We start from the raw sequence: 27231 nt of genomic DNA on the forward strand, positions 1-27231 counted from the left end.
AACTTGAATTCTATCCTATTTATACACTTTCTTCAAATGATCTTCAAGCTTTGAGTTGGGCCTTTGCTCTTGGTGGAATTGGGTTGAAAGAGGCCTTGGTTGATTGTTCTTGAAGTTTGGAGAAGAACCAAAGTGAACCAATTGAACCGGGTTTGAGTTTTACAAAAGTTGGACCAAAAGTTTGAGCAAGCAGCCCACAAAATTTGCTGATATGAACGTTGGTGCCAACGTTAGGGGTCTAACTTTGACCCTAACGTTGGCCTTGCCTTGTGTGCTTGTGGCGCCAACGTTAGCCACCAAGTTAGGGGGCTAACGTTGGAGCAAACTTTTGCTCCTCCTTGTGATTTTCATGTGCCAACGTTAGCCACCAAGTTAGCGGGCTAACGTTGGCGCAAACTTTTGGTGCCCAGGGAGGTTTTCTTCATGCCAACGTTAGCCTCAAAGTTAGGGGGCTAACGTTGGCGCAAACTTTTGGTGCCCAGGGGTGAATTTCATGTGCCAAGGTTAGCCTCAAAGTTAGGGGGCTAACGTTGGCACAAACTTTTGGTACCCAGGGAGTGATTTTCAAGTTCCAACGTTAGCCTCCAAGTTAAGGGGCTAATGTTGGGGCTAACTTTTCAACCAAAAGTTTGTGCAAAAGTTTGATGCTAACTGTAGGTCCAGCTTTTTGCTTCCTGGTTCAATTTCACTTATTCCATTGTCCTCTCTTCACTCCTAGCCATTCCTTCTTGCTTCAACCTTTCTCCAAGCTTTCTTCACCTATCATTAATCAACCAAACACATCAAAGCTATGCTCATAATCATGAGATATTCATTCTATCATAATATGCAACAATTATAGCATAAAACCTCATAAAATGGCATGAATTCATACATGGTTGATTCAATCAAGGGAAACATGAAAATCTACTCAATTAGCTTGCTTATGGTTCAAGAAAGTGCATAATTCTAATGAAAACAAAAGAAAAAGACTAGTTAAAATAGGCTAGGATGACTTGTCATCAGGGACCTATGACATTTTTTACATTTCATATTGTACCTTTGATGGCATGAGTCTCTAAATCCCATGGTTGGGGGGTGAGGAGCTCTGCTGTGTTTCAATGAATTAATGCAATTACTACTGTTTTCCATTCAATCACGCTTGATTCTATTCTAAGATACTCATTTGTACTTCAATCCGGAGAAGATGATGATCCGTGACACTCATCATTATTCTCAAATCTATGAATGCGTGCCTGACAACCACTTCCGTTCTATCTAAGCTCAACGTAGTCATTGGGCGACAGCTTGAATGCGTATCTCTTGGGACTCTGGTCCACGGACCGAATCCGTGACATCAGAACCTTCGTGGTGAGGCTAGAACCAATTGGCAGCATTCTTGAGATCCAAAAAGTCTAAACCTTGTCTGTGGTATTCCAAATAGGATCTGGAAGGGGATGATTGTGACAGGCTTCAAACTTGTGAATGTTGGGCGCAGTGACAGTGTGCAAAAGGACGATGGTCCTATTCTGACGCTAGTGAGAACCGACAGATGATTAGCCGTGCGGTGACAGCGCATATGGATTTGTTTTCATCCGAGAGGACCATACAACCTGCCATAGAGGGAAGCCATGCGTGTTTAGAGAAGAAGACAGAAGGAAAGCAGAGATTCAGATGACAGAACATCTCCGGAACCTCAGCCTGTTTCTCATTACTGAATCACAATTACTGTTTATTTCATGTTATTTATTTTCATAAATATAACCACTATTATCATTAATCTCCTGAATAAGATTTACAAAATAACCATAGCTTCCTTCAACCTGTCAATCTTCGTGGGATCGACCCTTACTCATGTAAGGTATTACTTGGACGACCCAATGCACTTGCTGGTTAGTTGTGCGGAGTTGTGAAAAGTGTAATCACAATTTCCCACACCAAGTATGTGTGATGCCAGTGACTATGCCATTGGTGTAGTATTGGGAAAAAGGCATAACAAGCTTCTGCACGTCATTTATTATGCTAGCCATGTTCTGAATGATGCACAGAAGAATTACACAACCACAGAAAAAGAGTTGCTTGCAGTGGTTTATGCCATTGACAAGTTCAGATCTTATTTAGTAGGACCAAAAATGATTGTGTACACTGACCATGCTGCTCTAAAATATCTCCTCACAAAGCAAGATTCAAAACTCAGACTCATAAGATGGGTGCTGCTTCTGCAAGAGTTTGATATAGAAATAAGAGACAGAAAGGGAATAGAGAACCAAGTAGCTGATCACTTGTCCCGGATAGAACCAGTGGCAGGAGCGTCCCTCCCTCCTACTAAGATCTCTGAAACCTTTTCGGATGAGCAACTCTTTGCCATTTAGGAAGTACCATGGTTTGCAGATATTGCAAACTATAAAGCTGTGGGATTCATACCCAAAGAGTACAGTAAGCAATAAACGAAAAAATTGATTATTGATGCAAAGTACTACTTGTGGGATGAACCATATCTCTTTAAGAGGTGTGCAGACGGAATGATTCATAGATGTGTGCCTAGAGAAGAGGCACAGAAGATCCTATGGCATTGCCATGGATCACAGTATGGAGGACATTTCGGAGGTGAACGAATAGCCACCAAGGTTCTCCAATGTGGCTTCTACTGGCCTACTATCTATAGAGACTCCCGAGAGTTTGTACGTAACTATGACAGTTGCCAGAGAGCTAGTAATCTGCCTCATGGTTATGCCATGCCTCAACAAGGGATCTTAGAGATTGAATTGTTTGATGTATGGGGTATTTACTTCATGGGGCCTTTCCCACCATTATACTCAAACACTTATATTTTGGTGGCAGTAGACTATGTATCTAAATGGGTGGAGACAATTGCAACAACCACTAATGATACTAAGACAGTGATGAAGTTCCTCCAGAAGCATATCTTCAGCAGGTTCGGTGTCCCTAGGATACTGATCAGTGATGGAGGCAGTCATTTCTGCAATAAATAGCTTGACTCTGCTCTGGTCTGATATGGAATTAACCACAAAGTAGCGACTCAATATCATCCACAGATAAATGGGCAAGCTGAAGTCTCAAATAGAGAATTAAAACGAATCCTGGAACGTACTATAAGTACCCGTGGAAAGGATTGGGCAAGAAGTCTAGATGATGCTCTGTGGGCATACAGAACAGCATTCAAGACCCCTATAGGGACCTCTCCATACCAACTTGTGTATGGAAAAGCTTTTCATCTGCCAGTGGAACTGGAACACAAAGCCTATTGGGCAACCAGATTCCTCAACCTTGATGCTAAGGTAGCTGGAGAGAAAAGATTACTCCAGTTGAATGAGCTGGAGGAATTCAGACTCAATGCTTTCGAAAATGCTAAAATTTATAAAGAGAAGGCAAAAAAGTGGCATGACAAGAAGTTGTCATCTAGAGTCTTTGAGACAGGACAGAAAGTCCTGCTGTTTAACTCTAGGCTCAGATTGTTCCCCGAGAAATTGAAATCCCAGTAGAGGGGACCATATGTGATTACAAGTGTGTCACCATATGGTTATGTAGAGCTTCAAGATATTGATTCTAAAAAAAAGTTCATTGTTAATGGACAAAGAGTCAAACATTATCTTCAAGGCAATGTTGAGCAAGAGTGCTCAAAACTGAGACTAAATTAATAGCTCAGTAAAAGTCTAGCTAAAGACAGTAAAGAAGCACTTATTAGGAGGCAACCTAATGTTCTTTAATTATATATAATTATTTTCCATTGTTATTGTATGTTTTCTTTAGGTTAATGATCATGTGAAGTCATATAAATAGCTACAAAATTAAAGCAAAATGAAAAATAGCACACCTTGGAGGACAGGCTTACTGGCGTTTAAACACCAGTAAGGATAGCAGAATGGGCATTTAACACACAGCCTGGCAGTATTCTGGGCGTTAAACGCCAGAATGGGCAGTATTCTAGGCGTTTAATGCCAGAATGGGGTGTCTGGCGTCTGGCTAGCGTTAAACGCCAGAAAGGGGCAGCAGACTGGCGTTAAACGCCAAGAAAGGTAGCAGAGTGGGCGTTAAACGCCAGAATGGATAGCATTCTGGGTGTTTAACGCCAGGATGACACAAGGGAGGTAATTTTGTTTCCAATTCGATTTTTTTTTTCAATTTTTCATGTTTTAATTGATAATTTTTTGCATCAAACATATTTTAAACGTTCATATTTCAATTTCTATTTTCAAAAATTAATAATATTTCCAATTCCTTTTAATTCTTTTTCAATTCTTTTCAATTCCTTCCAAAACATTTTCAAAACTTACATATCTTTTCAAACCCTTTTCAACTCTTTTTAATTTCTCCTGCATACAACAATAAGTTTTCAAAATTAATTGCATCATTCTTCTTCTACTCCCTTCTATCTTATTTTGCTCGAGGACGAGCAAACCTTTTAAGTTTGGTGTGGAAAAAACTCTTCTTTCTATTTTTTCATAACCATTAATGGCACCTAAGGCCGAAGAAACCTCTGGGAAGAGGAAAGGGAAGGAAGTTGCTTCTAACTCCGAGTCATGGGAGATGGAGAGATTCATCTCAAAAGCCTATCACTAGAAAAAGGATGGAGAAAATAAGAGAGCCCACTCATAGACCTCAACAAGAGCACTCCATTATCCTCAATAAAATCAGAGAGGACTGACGATTGGATTTTTCGACGGTTTAGAATTCCACAAATGAAATCTCGTTGCAAGTATAGTTTCTAAACCAATCACTAATCCTTTCATACAAAAAGTTGTTTGTCACTAAAACAAACCCCTAAAATTTATAAACCGAAGTATTCAAACCTCGGGTCGTTCTCCCTAGGAATTACAATAAAGTGTCTTGCTATTGGACCAAAGAACCATGAGGGAGGAGCAACAAAGGCAAGGAAGAGACATAGAGGAGCTCAAGCACTCCATAAGATCTTCAAGAGGAAGAACTAGCCGCCATCACTAAGGTGGACCCGTTTTTTAATTTCCTTGTTCTTATTTTTCTCTTTTTCGAATTATATGCTTTATGTTTTGTCTATGTTTGTGTCTTTATTACATGATCATTAGTATCTAGTGTCTATGTCTTAAAGCTATGAATGTCCTATGAATCCTTCACCTTTCTTAAATAAAAAATGTTTTTATTTGCAAAAGAACAAGAAGTACATGAATTTTGAATTCTATCTTGAAAATAATCTAATTATTTTGATGTGGTGGCAATACTTTTTGTTTTCTGAATGAATGCTTGAACAGTGCATATTTTTGATATTGTTGTTTATGAATGTTAAAATTGTTCGCTCTTGAAAGAATAATGAAAAAGGAGAAATGTTATTGATAATCTAAAAAATCATAAAAATGATTCTTGAAGCAAGAAAAAGCAGTGAAAAGCAAGGCGTGAAAAAAAAATGAAAAAAAATATGGCAAAAAAAAAAAAGAAAGAGAAAGAAAAAGAAAAAGCAAGCAGAAAAAGCCAATAGCCCTTTAAATCAAAAGGCAAGGGTAAAAAGGATCCAAGGCTTTGAGCATTAATGGATAGGAGGGCCCACAGGAATAAAATCCTGGCCTAAGTGGCTAAACCGAGCTGTCCTTAACCATGTGCTTGTAGCGTGAAGGTGTCATGTGAAAAGTTTGAGACTGAGCGATTAAATTCATGGTCCAAAGCAAAAAAGAGTGTGCTTAAGAGCTCTGGACACCTCTAACTAGGGACTCTAGCAAAGCTGAGTCACAATCTGAAAAGGTTCACCCAGTTATGTGTCTGTGGCATTTATGTATCCGGTGGTAATACTGGAAAATAAAATGCTTAGGGTCACGGCCAAGACTCATAAAGTAGCTGTGTTCAAGAATCAACATACTGAACTAGGAGAATCAATAACACTATCTGAATTTTGAGTTCCTATAGATGCCAATTATTCTGAACTTCAAATGATAAAGTGAGATGCCAAAACTGTTCAGAGGCAAAAAGGCTACAAGCCCTGCTCATCTAATTGGAACTAAGTTCATTGATAATTTTGGAATTCATTGTATATTCTCTTCTTTTATCCTATTTTGTTTTTAGTTGCTTGGGGACAAGTAACAATTTAAGTTTGGTGTTGTGATGAGCGGATAATTTATATCCTTTTTGGCATTATTTTTAGGGAGTTTTTAGTATATTTTAGATACTTTTTGTTATATTTTTCTTAGTTTTTATTCAAAAATCACATTTTTGGGCTTTACTATGAGTTTGTGTATTTTTCTATAACTTCAAGGAATTTCTAGCTGAAATTGAGGGACCTGAGCAAAAATCTAATTCAGAGGCTCAAAAAGGACTGTAGATGCTGTTGGATTCTGACCCTCCTACACTCAAAATGTATTTTCTCGAGCTACAGAAGTTCAATTGGCGCGCTCTCAATTGTGTTGGAAAGTAAAAATCCTGGGCTTTCCAGAAATATAAAATACTCCATATTTTGCCCGAGATTTGATGGCCCAAACTGGCATCCAAAGTCAGCCTAAAACTTTCTGCCGTAAAACGCCAGAACTGACACCTTTTTCGGCGTTAAACACCCATTCTGGCACCCAGGGTGGCGTTTAATGCCAACTTTGGGCATATGAACGTGAAAACTTGAAAGCTCAGCCCAGGCACACACCAAGTGGCTCCCAGAAGTGGAATTCTGCACTATCTGCACTTAGTTACTGATTTTCTGTAAGCCTAAGTTACTAGTTTAGTATAAAAACTACTTTTAGAGATTCAGTTAGGGACTTATGACATTTTTTACATTTCTTATTGTACCTTTGAAGGCATGAGTCTCTAAACCCCATGGTTCGGGGTGAGGAGCTCTGCGGTGTTTCGATGAATTAATGCAATTACTACTGTTTTCCATTCAATCACGCTTGATTCTATTCTAAGATACTCATTCGTACTTCAATCTGGAGAAGATGATAATCCGTGACACTCATCATTATTCTCAAATCTATGAACGCGTGCCTGAAAACCACTCCCATTCTATCTGAGCTCAACGTAGTCATTGGGCGACAGCTTGAATGCATATCTCTTGGGATACTGATCCACGGACCGAATCCGTTAGATCAGAACCTTCGTGGTAGAGGCTAGAACCAATTGGCAGTATTTCTGAGATCCGGAAAGTCTAAACCTTGTCTGTGGTATTCCAAGTAAGATCTGGAAGGGGACGACTGTGATGGGCTTCAAACTTACGAATGTTGGGCGCAGTGACAGTGTGCAAAAGGACGATGGTCCTATTCCGACGCTAGTGAGAACCGACAGATGATTAGCCGTCCGGTGAAAGCGCATATGGATTTGTTTTCATCCGAGAGGACCATACAGCCTGCCATAGAGGGAAGCCATGCGTGTTTGGAGAAGAAGACAGAAGGAATGCAGAGATTTAGATGACAGAGCATCTCCGGAACCTCAGTCTGATTCTCATTACTGAATCACAAGTACTGTTTATTTCATGTTATTTATTTTCATAAATGTAACCACTATTATCATTAATCTCCTGACTAAGATTTACAAAATAACCATAGCTTGCTTCAAGCCGACAATCTCCATGGGATCGACCCTTACTCACGTAAGGTATTACTTGGACGACCCAGTGCACTTGCTGGTTAGTTGTGCGGAGTTGTGAAAAGTGTAATCACAATTTCCCACACCAAGTATGGTGAAGGGTCCTGACCATCGAGACTTAAGTTTCCCAGGGAAGAATTTGAGTCTTGAGTTGTACAGCAGCACTTTTTGTCCTTCAGTGAACTCCCTTCTTGCTATCTTTTGATCATGTCACCTTTTTGTGTTTTCTTTGTAGATTTTTGCATTCTCATATGCTTGATTTATAAATTCCTTCAGCTCATTGAGTTGCATTAATCTTCTTTCTCCAGCAGCTTGCTCATTATAATTTAGCATTTTTAGAGCCCAAAAAGCTCTATACTCAAGTTCAACTAGTAAGTGACAAGCCTTGTCATATACCAGTTGGTATGGGGACATCCCAATAGGTGTCTTGTGGGCTGTCCTGTAGGCCTTCAATGCATCATCCAGCTTCTTAGACCAATCCTTTCTTGAGCTTCCAACAGTTTTTTCAATAATTTTCTTTAGTTCTCTATTTAAGATTTCAGCTTGCCCGTTGGTCTGTGGATGGTATGGAGTTGCCACCTTGTGCTTGACTCCATACCTGAGAAGGAGTATTTCAAGTTGTTTGTTGCAGAAGTGTGTCCCTCCATCACTGATGAGAGCTCTAGGAACTCCAAATCTGCTGAAAATGTTCCTTCTCAAGAAGCTTATCACAACTTTGTTGTCATTTGTTGCAATGGCTATGGCTTCTACCCATCTTGAGACATAATCAACAGCCACCAATATGTAACTATTTGAGTAGGAGGTTGGGAAGGGTCCCATAAAATCAATCCCCCATACATCAAATAGTTCTAGCTCTAGTATGAATTGCTGTGGCATCTCATTTCTCTTGGTTAGATTACCGGCTCTCTGGCACTCATCACATCTTGACACCAATTCCTTGGCATCCTTGAACATTGTTGACCAGTAAAATTCGGATTGAAGCACTTTTGCTGCTGTTCTTTCTCCGCTGAAGTGGCCTCCATATGCGGATCCATGGCACTGCCACAGCACTTCTTGCCCTTCTTCAGGGGAGATACACCTTCTCAAGATTCCATCAGCACACTTTTTGAACAAATAGGGGTCATCCCAGATGTTGCGTTTGGCATCCTTGATTAGCTTTCTCCTCATGTGTTTGTTGATGTTGGTTCGTAGTTCCCTAATAGCTTTGAAGATAGCTATGTCTGCAAACCAAAGAGCTACTCGGATCATCATCAACTGCTCATCAGGGAAGCTTTCATTTAGTGCAACTTGGTGTGTCTCTTCTTCTTCATATGGAATCCTTGAGAGATGGTCAGCTACTTTGTTCTCTGCTCCGCTCCTATCCTTAATTTCAATGTCAAATTCTTGGAGCAGCAGAATCCACCTTATTAATCTGGTCTTAGATTCTTGTTTGGTAAGCAAGTATTTGAGTGCTGCATGATCAGTGAATACAATTACTTTAGAGCCAATAAGATATGATCTAAACTTATCAAAAGCAAAGACTATGGCTAAAAGTTCATTCTCCGTGGTGGTGTAGTTCCTTTGATTCTCATTAAGGACTTTGCTAGCATAGTAAATAACATGTACTAGCATGTCTTTCCTCTGTCTTAGAACAGCACCAACAGCAAAATCAGATGCATCACACATTAATTCAAAGGGAAGATCCCAGCTTGGTGGTGCTATAATAGGTGCAGAGGAGAGTCTCTTCTTAAGCTCATCAAAGGCTACCATGCACTCTCTATCAAAAACCAAGGGAGTATTTGAGACAAGTAGGTTGCTAAGGGGTTTTGCAATCTTTGAAAAGTCTTTGATAAGCCTCCTATAGAACCCAGTGTGTCCCAAAAAACTTCTGATTGCCTTGACATTACATGGTGGAGGAAATTTCTCAATTACTTCCACCTTTTCCTTGTCTACTTCTATACCATTTTTTGAAATCTTGTGACCAAGAACCACCCCCTCAGTTACCATAAAATGGCACTTCTCCCAGTTCAAGACCAGGTTGGTTTCTTGGCACCTTTTTAGAACAAGAGCAAGATGGCATAGGAAATCAAAATATGAGTTTCCAAACACAGAAAAGACGTCCATGAATACTTCTATGAACTTCTCAACCTTGTCCGAAAAGATGGAGAGCATGCACCTTTGGAATGTTGCAAGTGCATTGCACAATCTAAAGGGCATTCTCCTGTAAGCAAAAACACCATATGGACAAGTAAATGAAGTTTTTTCCTGATCCTTGGGGTCTACAACAATTTGATTGTAGCCCGAATACCCATCTAGGAAGTAATAATATTCATGTCCTGCCAATTTTTCAAGCATCTGGTCCATGAAGGGTAGGGAAAAGTGGTCTTTCCGGGTGGCTTCATTAAGTTTCCGGTAATCAATGCACATACGCCATCCGGTCACTGTCCTTGTGGGTATTAATTCATTCTTCTCATTTGACACAATAGTGATCCCTCCCTTCTTTGGGACTACTTGCACCGGGCTTACCCAAGGGCTATCTGAGATGGGGTAGATCACCCCTGCCTGCCACAATTTCAACACTCCTTTTTGAACCACTTCATTCATGGTTGGGTTCAGCCTCCTTTGTTGTTGCCTTGAAGGTTTGGCATCTTCTTCAAGTAGGATTTTATGCATGCACATTGAAGGACTAATCCCTTTTAAATCTGCAAGTGTCCAGCCTATGGCATCCTTATGTTGTCTCAGCACTTGGATAAGCTCCTCTTCTTACTCCTCACTCAGACTTGAATTTATGATTACTGGGTGAGTGTTGTTGGCACCCAAATATGCATATTTTAAGCTGGGTGGTAAGGTTTTAAATTCCAGTTTTGGGGCCTCTATTTCTTTGTTATCTATGGTGGTTAGTATGATTAGAGTCTTCATGGTTCCTTGTGGTAGTTTTCCGTTTGATGCTGGTTCTAACTCAATAGTTCCTTCACATTGTTCTTCTTCCAAGACCCCTTGAACTATCTGTTCCATGGTGTCCACCATCATGCATTCTCCTATGGATTCTTTGGGGTAACTCATTGTTTAAAGACGTTGAAGACCATCTTTTCTTCATGCAATCTCAAGACTAGTTCCCCTTTCTGCACATCAATGATGGCTCCAGCAGTAGCTAGGAATGGCCTTCCTAGGATGATTGATGTGTTAGCCTCTTCTTCCATGTCCAGCACTACAAAATCAGCTGGAAAAATGAATTTCCCCACTTTTACTAACAAGTCTTCCACCACCCCATGTGGAAACTTAAATGTTCTATCAGCCAATTGGAGTGCCATTCTTGTTGGCTTGGCTTCCTCAATCTTCATCCTTCTCATCATGGTTAAGGACATGAGATTTATGCTAGCTCCCAAGTCACACAGGGCTTTCTCAATAGTGATATCCCCTATGATGCAGGGGATTTGAAAACTCCCTGGGTCCTTCATCTTCTGAGGTAGCTTCTTTTGTATGATGGCACTACATTCCTCAGTTAATACTATGATCTCCTTTACCTCTCAGTTCCTTTTTCTTGTTATAAGCTCTTTTAAGAATTTGGCATAGAGTGGCATTTGCTCCAATGCCTCAGCAAATGTTGTGTTGATTTAGAGCTTCTTGAAGATCTCTAGGAACTTAGAGAATTGGCCATCCTTCCTATCTTTTCCCAGCCTTTGTGGGTATGGTGCCTTTGGCACATAGGGCTTCAGGACTGGTTTTGGTGAAGATAGAGCAGGGGTCTCTTCTTCATTCTTATTCCCATACTTGTCTGCAACTTCTTCTTCATGGTTGTCTTTGCTTGCGGTTCCTTCCTCCACAACTTTTCCACTTCTATGTGTAATGGCCTTGCATTCCCCTCTTGTATTGGCCATGGTATCACTAGGAAATGTATGTATGGGTAGTGGGATTTGCTTGGATAAGATCCCCACTTGTGCTTCCAACTTTGAGATTGCTGCACCTTGATTTTTCAGATTTGACCTGTATTCTTCTTGATTGGCGTCTATCCTTCTATCAGTCTGCGCTTGTCTCTCCAAAAGGATGGAGACTGCTCCTGTAAGCTGTGACGACAGTTATGCTATTGCAGCCTTCATTCTCTCAAAGTTGCTCTTGATTTCACATGGTTGAATAGTTGAGGGTGGTGTGTCTTGATGGAGGTTGTTGTGTGTTGGTTGGTTGCCATGGTATGATGTGTTTTGTGAGTTATGGTAAGGTCTATGGTTGCCTGTTTGATGGTTGGGGTTGTGAGTGTTGTGTTGATTTGAGGGGTAAGGTTTGTTGTGGTCCTGATTATGGCTTTGTTGGTTTCCCCACCCGAAATTTGGGTGGTTCTTCCAACCTGGGTTGTATGTCTTAGAGTTTGGATCATATGGTAGTCTGGATGAATTGTTCACATAATTAACTTGTTCCCAGTCACCTTCAGGTTCTGATGCGTTTCCTTCTTATTGAGGGGTTTGATCTTGTATGGCTGAGACTTGATTAGCCTCCATTTTCTTGGTTAAGGCTGCTATTTGTGCTGCAATTGCCTTGTTTTGAGCTAAGAAAGCATCTACCGAGTTGAGTTCTAGCACTGCTTTCTTCTGAGTTCTTTCCGAAGCATAGAAATACTCATTTTCAGCTACAGTCTCGATGACATCTATGGATTCTTCAATGGTTTTCTTCTTGTTGAGTGAGCCTCTTGAAGAATGATCCACGACCTTCTTTGATTCATAGGATAGCCTGGTATGCAAAATTGTTACTCAGGTTGTGAATTATTGTTCGAAATTGATTCCCTGGCGATGGCACCAAAAACGAATGCACAGAACCATGGTCTAAACATATCTTCACAACTTCGCATAACTAACCAGCAAGTGCACTGGGTCGTCCAAGTAATAAACCTTACGTGAGTAAGGGTCGATCCCACGGAGATTGTTGGTATGAAGCAAGCTATGGTCACCTTGTAAATCTCAGTCAGGCGGATATAAAATAGTTATGGAGTTTTCGAAATTAATACTAAAATAAGGATAGAAATACTTATGTAAATCATTGGTGAGAATTTCAGATAAGCGTATGGAGATGCATTCATTCCTCTGAACCTCTGCTTTCCTGCTGTCTTCATCCAATCCGTCTTACTCCTTTCTATGGCTGGCTTTATGTAAGGATGTCACTAGTGCCAATGGCTACTTTCAATCCTCTCGGGAAAATGGTCCAAATGCTCTGTCACAGCACGGCTAATCGTCTGGAGGCATCACCCTTGTCGTTGGTTGCATCCTATTCCTCTCTGTGAAAATGGTCCGATGCGCTGTCCAGCTGCTCCCTGCAAATGACTCAATAAAATTTGCAAACCGATACTGTGAGCTGAAGTATCCGGCATTTGCAAACTCCAGGAATCTATACCTGGAGAGAACTCTGAGGATTCCAGAAGCACTCTGGCAGTACACCACTGAGCAAATCAAGCAAAGAGGCTGGTTCTTTCTGGAGAGAGCACTAACAGAGGTCAATGCATCTTGGGTCAGGGAATTCTACTGCAACTACTACATCACCACCCTCGATGCAGTGAACCTGAGAGGAAAGCAGATTCTGGTCACTGAAGAGGCCATAGAAGACATTCTCTGGCTCCCAGTCAAGTCCGATCAGCCTGATGGTTATACAATGGCTGAGGAGGACATGCGCCTGATGCAGTTTGATTGGGATGCTGTGAAGGCACGGATAGCTCTCGACCCGACGGTTCCTTGGGAGATGGGTCAGGACACTACCATGCCTAGAGGGATCAAGAGGGCATACTTAAATGATGAGGCTCGGTTATGGCACCAGATCTTAAGCAACTATGTGATGCGGAGTACTCATGAGACGGATATCCCGGCTGCTATGATCACCCTCCTATGGTGTGTGATGGAGGGTAAGGACCTTTATCTGCCACGCTATATCCGGCATTATATGGCCAGGGTCTACGTCCGAGGCACCCTCCCTTTTCCGTATCTGGTTACACAGCTAGGCTGTCGAGCTGATGTGCCATGGGAGGATGCCGATGAGAGACCACCAGCGACGGACTGCAGGAAGATCATTCCTCACAGCAGGAACTTCCTAGCTTTGGGCTCCAGACCACCACCCTTCCCTGCTACTGATGAGATTACCCCACCGTCTGCTGGACCCTCTTAATCCACGGCTGCCCCTGCTGCCCCTGCTGCCACCACTGCACCTCCACCTGCCTCGGAGCCCGTATATCGCCTCGTGCACCACCTATTCCGACAGCTTGATCAGATGGAGCGTCGCAGCCAGCGACGCTATTCACATCTGAGGCTGATGATCCGACAGGGTGGTGACATCCCTTCCGAGCCCGACACACCATCAGAGCCATCAGAGGAGGAGGAGGATGAGCCCCAGGAGGAGACCCATCCGCATGCAGGCACAGAGCAGGCTGCACCACATCAGGAGGTTACGCATCAGATCGAGCCTGCAGATCCGGAGATCCTGATCCAGTCAGCACCGCCTCTACAGCAGCCAGACCCTCAGCCTACCACCACCACAGAGCCTCCAGCTACCATCCCTACCAGTGATGACACCCCTTCACACCCGGTTTGACTGAGCATCAGGGACGATGCTTCATTTTAAGTGTGGGGAGATCACCATCTCTGGCATTTTATTTTGGTGAACCGCTACATCTCTTTTTTTTCTCTTATTTTGATATTTTTCTGTATTTTTCTTTTTACTCTTATTTGCTGAGTACTTATACATTGCTACTTTTATGTATTTTTACTCTATTTCCGCATTTTGCATTTTTAGTTCATATTTTTAGTTATTTAGTTTAGTTTGCAATTCTGACTTATTAGTGGATTAATTAGTATAGTTTACCCTTTTTAGCACAAGATAGCATAGTTTAAATTGAAAAATAAAAAGGAAGTAAGCTAGGAAATTGAACATAACAGATTTAAATCCATAAACCTTTCTATATGTCCAATTATAGAATATAGAATATAGGATATAGATACATACCAAAAGAATGATTGAGGCCATCATTTGATTTTAGCTCACTTATCCTAAATTAACATACCTTTCACATCACCCTTGTTAGCCCCCTTGAGCCTTTAAAATCCCTTTTATTCTATTTAGCCACACTACTAGCCTTAAGCAGAAAAACAAAATAAAATCCCAAGTTGAATCCTTGGTTAGCTTAAGATAGAAAATTATGAATAGATTAAAATATGGGAAACCTACTGGGAACATGGATGATAAAAAAAAAAGGTAGAAAAGTTAAAAGAAATAAAATAAAATTTGGAAAGCATGCTCATGGGAAATCAAAGTGATTCAATTACCATGTGCATTAAAAAAAAATAAATATATATATTTTTTTCAGCATTTAATAAAAGTGGATACAAAAAATTCCCCAATGCAAAATAAAAGCAATGCACATGGGATAAAAATAAAACATGAGCATGTAACAACAAGTGGGATAATATGGAAAAATTGGTAAAGAAGCTTGTTCTACTAAATATGTATGTTAGGTGAGATCTTAGTCTAATTAAGGATTCACTTATTAGCTCACTTAGCCTTATACATATATCCTTACCTTTACCTTGGCCCCATTACAACCTTAATTAAAGACCTCATGATTTTCGGTATGACTGTACTCTATAATTGTTGATTGGTTAGATGAAGAACAAAGTTATAGAAAGTAGGAATAAAAAGAAAAGTAGAGTGAATAAACCCAACAAATACTGAGTGATTAGAGGGTAAACACAAAATCCAGTGAGGGTTCAATAACTCATCAACATATATCTGTGCTTAATTTACTAATTGTTTTGCAAGTTTGTACAATATTTTTATTTTCCATCTCATTTGCAAAAATGCTTTATCATTTAAGGGTTGGCTATATATATATATATGACTCCTTGAGAATGTGAATTAAATTGACTATGTGTAAGCTTTATATATAAGTGGATAAATTGGAATTGCATGACTCATTTAGGTAGATGCATTTAGAATAGGTTGCATTGCATAACATTCCACCACTTTAACCTTACCTTATTCTTTACCTTGGATATAGCATGAGGACATGCTATTGTTTAAGTGTGGGGAGGTTGATAAACCCATGTTTCATGAGTTATTTTGTGCTTAGTTTGAGTGATTTATTCAATCCTTCACCCACTTATTCATATTAATTGCAAGGTTTTACTTTTCCTTCCTTATTATGTGATGTATGTGAAAAACATGTTTCCTAAGCTTTAAAATTAATCATTTTAATTACCTTTATTTCCATTCGATGCCGTGATTAGTGTGTTGAGTAGTTTCAGATTTTCTAAGGCAGAATGACTTAAAGGATGGAAAAGGAAACGTACAAAAATGGAAGGAAAATGCGAAACGGAGTTTTGAAGAAACTGGCATCCACGCGATCGCATGGACGATGCGATCGCGTGCCAGGCGCGAAGAAGCAGCGACGCGGCCGCATGACGGACGCGGTCGCGCAACTTGAGCATAGCGCATTCGATGCGGACGCGTGACCGACACGACCGCGCCACAAGGAAAACTCCAGATGACGCGACCGCGTGACCCACGCGGACGCGTGACAGAGGCCACGCATCAGAATTTATAGAATACGCCCCCAGCGATTTCTGAAGCCCTTTTGGCCCAGATCCAGGTGCATAACACACAGACTAGAGGCTATAAAGTGGGGGAATGCATCCATTCAAAAGAGAGCTCACATTTTTACTACTTTCCATGATTTAGATTTAGTTTGAGAGAGGTTCTGTAACCACCCAATTTTTAGTACGCCTAGGACATACCAGAAATTGAGTGCTACCAATTTGTCATCCTAATTTTTATCTATTATTTATTATATGAGCCTGATTCGTTGTTAAAAGCGTAGTTAGTTAGCGAGGTACTTTTTTTTTTTTGAAAACATTTAGATTAATAGACGGAATCATTCATAATCAACTCACAACTGATAACAGATAAAACAGTTATAAACAACCATACATAAATACATCACAAGTAGCTAGCAACATTCAGTTATCCAGCCTTTATTAGAGTATAGACCTTTAGTTAGAACACCTCTAGGTATAGCTAGATAATAACTATATACATATACATACATACATACAACATCCCAAGTCCTGACCTGTTCAAGAGGTCCCTAAGCTGGCACCTAGGCTAGCCTAGACTCTATACTCACCTAGTCCCTCTAAACTACTAAAGCGAGGGAAAGTACGTTCTAAGTCTTCACAATTCAAGTCAGGTGGAACGTCATCAAAAGATAGAACATCATCTGCTACTCCTCTGCACGATCAGACTTTTCCACAGGACGTCTCTCTGGTACCTCATGAAGTATCCACAAAATAGGAATCTCGTACACAGGATTCAGGTTAAAGTGCGCATACGAAGGGGTGCAGACGTTGGCTGATCTCACAGTATTTACATATAATCAGAGAACGATATTCACCCTAGACTCAGAAGACTATCTAGAGCATAATCCTCTTCTTGCGAATGGTCATTAGCGAACTATGGTAAGGTACTCTTACTTCCATCTGAAGGGGGAAGGGAGAGAGAAGGAGTAAGAACTGGGGAGTTCTTAGTAGGGTCGGGGTTATTAGTTATGTTCATTAATTCTATGTTGTTTAGCAGACTATTAGCAGAATACAAGGAAGCAGTAACTAGAAAACACAGATAAGTAGAGAAGATAGAGAAAACAGATAGCAGAACACAAACAGAAGAATACAAGAAAATATCACAAGCGCAGAGAATGGAATACAAACAAGGAAAGCATACATTCATACCACAAACATAACAAAGGAAATGCGCAACCAAGTATGATGCATGTCTAGCCCTAGTGCAGGCAATGAGCTCATCTGTCGATTACTAACCCGCTCCCGACGTTATCCAGCAACCTCTGTCTGGATAAGGCTTTCCTATTGGCTATACCCCTGTGTACAGGAAATAACCCCTCTGCCACCACAGGGTCCACTGCACGCAGGAAATAACACATCTGCCACTACAGGGATGTATGCCGACACACCTTCTGTATACAGGAAATAACCCCTCTGCCACTACAGAAATGGAACAGGTGGTCACGGTACTTCTGTAGCAGGAAATAACCCCTCTGCCTTACAGAAATAAAATATAGATCTGTACCGTAGGAAAGCGTTCTCAGTGATCACACCATTATCTATCTGACTGCCTCACTGCAGCAGATGATTATACAAGTATATCTGGAGTTGCCTTAACGCAACAAATGAATAAACACATCTCTTGGGTTGCCTCAAGCAACAAATCATCATATATTCATTCTCATTATCATCATTCATCATCATTCTCACATTCTTATGCAGTACCTCTTTCTTTCTCTGTTCAATCATACTATACAAACTTTACATCTTTCACTTTTACAATATCTTGGCTCAAACCATTTCTCTTTATCATATTACTCTTTTCTCTTTGTATCTCTTTACTCTATTCTGGTTTTTCTTTTCTCTGTATCCCTTTATTCTACTCTGGTTACTCTGTTCTCTGTTGTTTCTTTACTCTGCTCTGATTTCTCTATTTAACATATGTATTTAAAGCTTATGTAAATTTCGGTATGAATAGTTAGTCTGTCCCAAGTATAGGTTCATTAAGTCTATACTGAAACAGTTTAACTTTTCATATAATACCTTTAAAATTCATTTTTTACCACCTGTAACTTTTAATATTTCTACTTTTACCACCCTAACTTTTAGAAATTACTAAATAACCCCCCAAACACCAAATTAATTACTTCCTTGCCCTTTTATGAATCAAAAAGGTGTTTTTCATTGTTCTTCATCACACTCAAAGTGTTCTTCATGTTCTTCATAAATTCTTCAGATTCCTTCTCTGTTTTTACCCGTTTTTCAGTCTTTTCAGCAATCGATTTTTACTATAATTCATAATAAATTAGCAGCCACTAAAACCCTATATTTTCTACATGATTTCAACACAAATTAAACCTCAATTTAAGCTTATGGTTTCGTTTTTTCAGCTGCCCCAAGAACATGAACTTTAAAGCTTGAATTTCATCAAATTTCATCAAAATTTCACCAAATTTTCACCAAGAATCAATCATATAAGCAACTAATTTTTAGCACAGCCAATTTATACAACATTCACACAACTCAAACACAAATAATCAATATTAATTTCGTGACACCCTACCTGGTTTTGCTGCTCCTAATTCGGTTAAACTTTCAGGTGGTCCTTAAGCACTTTTTCCTCCTAAATCACATCAAGAACAACTTTAAATCCAAAAACTCTCAACTGACCAAATCTCACTCAGTATGTTAGGAAGAGATATCTCACCTTAGACTTGCTGGAAATTCACGTTTCTTGGCCCTCAAGTCAACTTAAGCATGATTCATAAGGAAGAACATCAAGAAAACACTGTTTTGCATGGTTTTCCTTGAAAACCGAATTGAAATGGGAAAGGAACAGCCATCTCACCTTATTTCCATCCTTGATAAGTTACATGGTTATGTAGAGGAAGAAGAGAGGATCATTTTGGTGAAATTGGAGTTTTGATTTGAGTTTTAGTTCAGAAGAAATCAAGCTTTGAAGATTAAGTGTTCATGAAAGTTTCTCTCTTTTCTCTCTTGTTATTTTCGGCCAAAATGATGAAATGAGACAGCCTTGAAGGTCATGGGGGTGTAAGGTGAGTTGTGATTGGTTGGCTTGGAGATGGATTAAAATAATATTAAAATATCTCTGGTGTACAACTACTAAAACTAGGTGTATCGGAACACTCGTAAAAACATCTCTAAAAATTATTTTCTGAGCTACTAGCATAAATGACACTAGTAACATATTTATTATGAGAATAGTACATGTATAATGAGGCCTTAGCATTGCTAAATTCATCAGAGAGTGTTGGTGCTAAGCTGCACCAGTAAACCGTAAACCGGTTAAACCGATTTACTGTTTTTAACTAAAACTGACCAGGTAACCTTATAATATTATTCAAGAAGCTTCTAATACTAATATAATGATAATATCATCCTATTATCTCTCTTCTCTCATAAATTGAGTCCGGTTCGTCAGACTGAGACTATTTACAAAAAACCAAATCAAAACTTCTAACCGATACGGTTCAAAAACCAGGTTCTTCGTGACCGCGTTATCGAGATTGTCTCGGAAAATGTTCTAACTTAAAGATGACATAATAACAATGAGGATTGAGATACTTGATGATATATCAAAGGTTTTCCCCTTACTGATCTTCCGGAGAAATCCGTACTTTCAGAAAAGATTTCGCGTTCTCGAAAATCGGGGTTGTTACATTCTACCCTCCTAAAAGAAAATTTTGTCCTCAAAATTTCAATTACCTGAGAATAGATGCGAGTAATCAGCTCTCATCTTATCTTTCAATTCCCAAGTGTGCTCTTTTTCTCCTCTTGGTTCCCATGCTACTTTGACTAAGCGAACAGTCTTGCCTCTTAGCTGCTTATCGCTTCTTTCTATGATCTGAACTGGTGATGCTTGATATGTCAAATCATTTTATAACTGTACTGTTTCTGGTTGTGAAACGTGACTATCATCGGGAACATATTTCTTAAGTTGCGAGACATAAAAAAACATCATGAAGGTTTGATAAATAAAGAGGAAGGGCTATTTGATAAGCTACTAGACCGACTCTTTTAAGTATTTGGAAAGGTTCTATGTATCGTGGGTTAAGCTTCTTAGTCTTAAGGGCTCTACCTATTCCAGTAATCGAAGTTACTTCTAGAAAGACATGATCTCCCTCACTAAACTCTAAGGGTCTACGTCTATTATCGGCATAGCTCTTTTGACGGCTCTGTGCGGTCTGGATCTTCTGGCGAATCCCCTTTATCTTCTCAGTAGTTTTTTCCACTAAGTCTGGACCTAAGACACTAGCTTCTCCGTCATCATTCCAACACAATGGTGTCTGACATCTCCTTTCGTAGAGAGCTTCATATGGTGCCATCCCGATACTTTGTTGGTAACTGTTGTTGTAGACGAACTCGACCAATGGCAAATACCTATCCCAACTGCCCTGGTTATCCATCACACAAGATCTTAACATGTCTTCCAATGTCTAGATTGTTCGCTCTAATTGTCCGTCTATCTGAGGATGGTATGCTATACTCATATGCAATTCTGTTCCTAAAGCTTTCTGGAAAGCTCCCCAGAATCTGGAAGTAAACCTCGGATCTCGATCTGAAACAATTGACGAAGGTATCCCGTGCAATTGTACGATTTCTTGAATATATAGCCGTGCTAGCCTTTCTAAAGTATAGTCAACTCGAATCGGAAGAAAATGTGTTGATTCTGTTAACCTGTCCACAATCACCCAAATAGAATCGTGTCCTGTTGAGGTCCTTGGCAATCCCGTGACAAAATCCATAGTGATCTGCTCCTATTTCCAATATGGTATTTCCAAGGGTTGCAGGGTTCTTGATGGTTTCTGGTGTTCCACCTTCACCTTCTGGCAGGTTAAACATTTTGAGACATAATCAGCTACCTCTTTCTTCAGGCCCGGCTACCAGAACATTTATTTCTAATCCTTGATACATCTTTGTTACTCCATGATGCATAGAAAATATACTTTGATGAGCTTCTGCAAGAATCCTTTGCCGCAAATCTCCAGAGCTAGGCACATAAATTCTGTTATTATATCTCCAGAGGCTGCTACGATCTAGTCTTACAGCTTCTGGTTCCTCTACTTTCATCCGTCTCAGCATTGTCATCATTTCTGAATCCTGTGCTTGTGCTTGCTGAATCCTAATCTTAAAATCTGGTGTTATATGCAATTGGGCCAAACGGACTCCACTTAACGTCTCAGTCATAGCCAACTTAAGGTCCTCAAATTCCGCGAGTAACTTTTCTTCCTTTATCATCATCCAAGAGATATTCAAATTCTTCCTGCTCAAAGCGTCTGCCACCACGTTCGCTTTTCCTGGGTGATAACTTAACTTAAAATCATAGTCCTTCAGGAACTCCATCCACCTTTGCTGTCCAGAATTTGCACTTTGATAGTTTATCATATAACTTCCGAGTCCTCAGTGTCTGCAATACAGTCCTTAGATGCTCTTCATGCACTCTTTCTGTCTTCGATAGATGAGAATATCGTCTATGAAGACTACTATGAACTGATTAAGGTACGGACGGAAAATACGATTCATGTAATCCATGAAAATCGCAGGAGCATTAGTTAGTCCAAACGACATAACTGTATACTCATAGTGACCATATCGAGTTCTAAATGCAGTCTTCGGTATATCTGACTCTTTCACTCGAATCTAGTGATAGCCCGATTGCAAATCAATCTTTGAAAATACAGTTGCACCTTTTAACTGATCCATCAAGTCATCTATTCGTGGAAGTGGGTACTTGTTCTTGATAGTGACTTTATTTAACTGTCGGTAATCTACACAAAGTCACATTCCACCATCCTTCTTCTTTACTAGCAACACTGGAGCTCCCCAAGGTGATGCGCTGGGACGAATAAAATTTTTTCCAAGTAGCTCATCCAACTGCTTCTTCAACTCTGCAAGTTCTAGTGGTGACATCTGGTACGGTGCTATGGAAATCGGTCCGGTTCCAGGTACAAGTTCAATGCTGAATTCTATCTCTCGTTGAGGAGGAAACTCAGGTATGTCGTCCGGGAAAATATCAGGAAATTCCTTCACCACTTGGATTCGTTCTAAGCTTAGTTCACTATCATTCGAGCTAGCCGCTAACAAAACGTACCCCTCACAATCACTCCCGTCTAATGCAACTCTTACAGAATTCCGATATAAAGTATGAGACAGAAATGGTTTAATATCTAAACTATCAGACGGAATAACAACAGTTCTTTCATAGCAATCAAGGAAAACATGATACTTAGATAACCAATCTAACCCTAGAATAACTTCTAAATCACATAGAGGCAAACAGATTAGATCATGTATAAAAGTTCTGTTCCTAATAGTGAATGGTACTTGCAGGCACACTAAACTTGTCAAAGCATTTTGGGATGCAGGTGTATGGACAATCAGATCAAAGTTCAACTTAGAGAAATCTAGTCCCAACTCACGAGCAACAGTTAAAGAAACAAAGGAATGCGATGTACCCGAGTCATATAGTATAGTTAGAAATCGATCTTTGACAATACACTGACATTGGATCAGGGCGTCTGATTGCATAGCATCATCAGCAGTCATGGCAAACACTCGACCTTGTTGCTGGGTTCGCACTAGATTCCGAAAAAACTTTCTGGGGTACATCTTAGCTATGTGTCCAGATTCCTCACAAGTAAAATAAGCGTTCGTTCCTTACAGCATCCAAATATAACATAACCATAACCATGGAGATCATAACAGCTATGAGGATAGCTGTGCCTCGCATCGATTCGTCATTCGGAACTCGATTAAACTATGTCTATTCGCAGTCATTAAGGTCCTATCCGCACCAAACAATCAACATTAAGGTGATCAGTCTTAATATTTCAAGTAAGGCACGAACATTCCCAAAATGAGCACTCATAGACATTCATGCCAAATGTATCTTAAATATACCCTAATGGCGTGAGACACACAAGCAGAGTATGCAATGAAGCATAGTCAGTCCACTCCCCAGGCTCTACTGGGAACGAACTTCTCTGATACCAAATTGTAACGACCCAATTTTCAGTACGCCTAGGACATACCAGAAATTGAGTGCTACCAATTTGTCATCCTAATTATTATCTATTATTTATTATATGAGCCTGATTCATTGTTAAAAGCGTAGTTAGTTAGTGAGGTACTTTTTTTTTTTTTTGAAAACATTTAGATTAATAGACGGAATCATTCATAATCAACTCACAGCTGATAACAGATAAAACAGTTATAAGCAACCACACATAAATACATCACAAGTAGCTAGCAACATTCAGTTATCCAGCCTTTATTAGAGTATAGACCTTTAGTTAGAACACCTCTAGGTATAGCTAGATAATAACTATATACATATACATACATACATACAACATCCCAGGTCCTGACCTGTTCAAGAAGTCCCTAAGCTGGCACCTAGGCTAGCCTAGACTCTATACTCACCTAGTCCTTCTAAACTACTAAAGCGAGGGAAAGTACGTTCTAAGTCTTCACAACTCAAGTCAGGTGGAACGTCATCAAAATAGAACATCATCTGCTACTCCTCTGCACGATCAGACTTTTCCACAGGACGTCTCTCTGGTACCTCATGAAGTATCCACAAAATAGGAATCTCGTACACAGGATTTAGGTTAAAGTGTGCATACGAAGGGGTGCAGATGTTGGCTGATCTCACAGTATTTACATATAATCAGAGAAAGATATTCACCCGAGACTCAGAAGACTATCTAGAGAGAAATTCTCTTCTTGCAAACGGTCATCAGTGAGCTATGGTAAGGTACTCTTACTTCCATCTGAAGGGGGAAGGGAGAGAGAAGGGGTAAGAACTGGGGAGTTCTTAGTAGGGTCAGGGTTATAAGTTACGTTCATTAATTCTATGTTGTTTAGCAGACTATTAGCAGAATACAAGGAAGCAGTAACTAGAAAACACAGATAAGTAGAGAAGATAGAGAAAACAGATAGCAGAACACAAACAGAAGAATACAAGGAAATATCACAAGCGCAGAGAATGGAATACAAACAAGGAAAGCATACATTCATACCACAAACATAACAAAGGAAATGCGCAACCAAGTATAATGCATGTCTAGCCATAGTGCAGGTAATGAGCTCATCTGTCGGTTACTAACCCGCTCCCGACGTTATCCAGTAACCTCTGTCTGGATAAGGCTTTCCTATTGGCTATACCCCTGTGTACAGGAAATAACCCCTCTGCCTTACAGAAATAAAATATGGATCTGTACCATAGGAAAGCGTTCTCAGTGATCACCCCATTATCTATCTGACTGCCTCACTGCAGCAGATGATCATACAAGTATATCTGGAGTTGCCTTAACGCAACAAATGAATAAACACATCTCTTGGGTTGCCTCAAGCAACAAATCATCACATAATCATTCTCATTATCATCATTCATCATCATTCTCACATTCTTATGCAGTACCTCTTTCTTTCTCTGTTCAATCATACTATACAAACTTTACATCTTTCACTTTTACAATATCTTGGCTCAAACCATTTCTCTTTATCATATTACTCTTTTCTCTTTGTATCTCTTTACTCTATTCTGGTTTCTCTTTTCTCTGTATCCCTTTATTCTGCTCTGGTTACTCTGTTCTCTGTTGTTTCTTTACTCTGCTCTGATTTCTCTGTTTAACGTATGTATTTAAAGCTTATGTAAATTTCGGTATGAATAGTTAGTCTGTCCCAAATATAGGTTCATTAAGTCTATACTGAAACAGTTTAACTTTTTATATAATACCTAACCCTATTCGCAATTCCAGGACTAACTATGTTGCCCTAGTTCGTTCACTAGTCTCTGTCTGTTTTTCTGTCATTAAAACTTTACAAACTTTTTCTTCGATTTTTATCTTTTCTTCAACTTTTTATCTTTTATTTATCTTTGCCTCACTAATATGTTTTAACCACTCCCTAAGTGTTTTATGAAGGTAATTATGAGATTTTGCGCTTAAAGTTGTCTTTCTAAAGCTTTTACAAAAAACTGCCATTTCTACATTATTTTATTATTTTTATTAAAATATTATTTTTAATTAAATATTATTATTTAATATTTTATTATTTTTTATTATTTTATCATTAAATTTTCGAAAATTAAATAAACTTTTACTTTTAACCTTTAAAATTCATTTTTTACCACCCGTAACTTTTAATATTTCTACTTTTACCACCCTAACTTTCAGAAATTACTAAATAACCCCCCAAACACCAAATTCATTACTTCCTTGCCCTTTTATGAATAAAAAAGGTGTTTTTCATTGTTCTTCATCACACTCAAAGTGTTCTCCATGTTCTTCATAAATTCTTCAGATTCCTTCTCTGTTTTTACCCGTTTTTCAATCTTTTCAGCAACCGATTTTTACTATAATTCATAATAAATTAGCAGCCACTAAAACCCCATCTTTTCTACATGATTTCAACACAAATTGAACCTCAATTTAAGCTTAGGGTTTCGTTTTTCCAGCTGCCCCAAGAACATGAACTTTAAAGCTTGAATTTCATCATATTTCATCAAAATTTCACCAAATTTTCACCAAGAATCAATCATATAAGCAACCAATTTTTAGCACACCAAATTTATACAACATTCACACAACTCAAACAAAAATAATCAGGATTAATTTCGTGACACCCTACCTGGTTTTGCTGCTCCTAATTCGGTTAAACTTTCAGGTGGTCCTTAAGCACTTTTTCCTCCTAAATCACATCAAGAACAACTTTAAATCCAAAAACTCTCAATTCACCAAATCTCACTCAGTATGTTAGGAAGAGATATCTCACCTTAGACTTGCTGGAAATTCACGTTTCTTGGCCCTCAAGTCAACTTAAGCATGATTCCTAAGGAAGAACATCAAGAAAACACATGTTTTGCATGGTTTTCCTTGAAAACCGAATTGAAATGGGAAAGGAACAGCCATCTCACCTTACTTCCATCCTTGATAAGTTACATGGTTAAGTAGAGGAAGAAGAGAGGATCATTTTGGTGAAATCGGAGTTTTGATTTGAGTTTTAGTTCAGAAGAAATCAAGCTTTGAAGATTAAGTGTTCATGAAAGTTTCTCTCTTTTCTCTCTAGTTATTTTCGGCCAAAATGATGAAATGAGACAGCCTTGGAGGTCTTGGGGGTGTAAGGTGAGTTGTGATTGGTTGGCTTGGAGGTGGATTAAAATAATATTAAAATATCTCTGGTGTACAACTACTAAAACTAGGTGTATCGGAACACTCGTAAAAACATCTCTAAAAATTATTTTCTGAGATACTAGCATAAATGACACTAGTAACATATTTATTATGATAATAGTACATGTATAACGAGGCCTTAGCATTGCTAAATTCATCAGAGAGTGTTGGTGCTAAGCTGCACCAGTAAACCGTAAACCCGGTTAAACTGATTTTCTGTTTTTAACTAAAACTGACCAGGTAACCTTATAATATTATTCAAGAAGCTTCTAATACTAATATAATGATAATATCATCCTATTATCTCTCTTCTATCATAAATCGAGTCCGGTTCGTCAAACTGAGACTATTTACAAAAAAACCAAATCAAAACTTCTAACCGATACGGTTCAAAAACCAGGTTCTTCGTGACCGCGTTATCGAGATTGTCTCGGAAAATGTTCTAACTTAAAGATGACATAATAACAATGAGGATTGAGATACTTGATGATATATCAAAGGTTTTCCCCTTACTGATCTTCCGGAGAAATCCGTACTTTCAGAAAAGATTTCGCGTTCTCGAAAACCGGGGTTGTTACAGGTTCTCTCCTCTCTCTCTTAGGATTAGGATTTAGGACTTCTCTTAGTTTTTAAGAGTGACTCTCGATCCAGGTTTTATATTTCTTGTTTTAAGATTCCCTTTTCACTTTTATTTATTTATTCCAGCACTTGAGTTGATTATTTACTTTTATAATTTAATTTATGAATTATTCCATGTTACAGATTGTTATTTGAATTAATGATATTTGAGGTATTTCAGTTATTGATTGCTTTCTCTTTAATTTGTGTTACCATTGTTTCCAATTTGAAGATATTCTATTCCAGCAATTTACTTTTTCCCTTTTTGGTCTTGGTTAAGAAATCAGTAACTCAACATTTATCAAACTCAACATAATTGATAATCG

This window comes from Arachis ipaensis, chromosome B10 (assembly GCF_000816755.2).
Source record: "Arachis ipaensis cultivar K30076 chromosome B10, Araip1.1, whole genome shotgun sequence".
Lineage (NCBI taxonomy): Eukaryota > Viridiplantae > Streptophyta > Magnoliopsida > Fabales > Fabaceae > Arachis > Arachis ipaensis.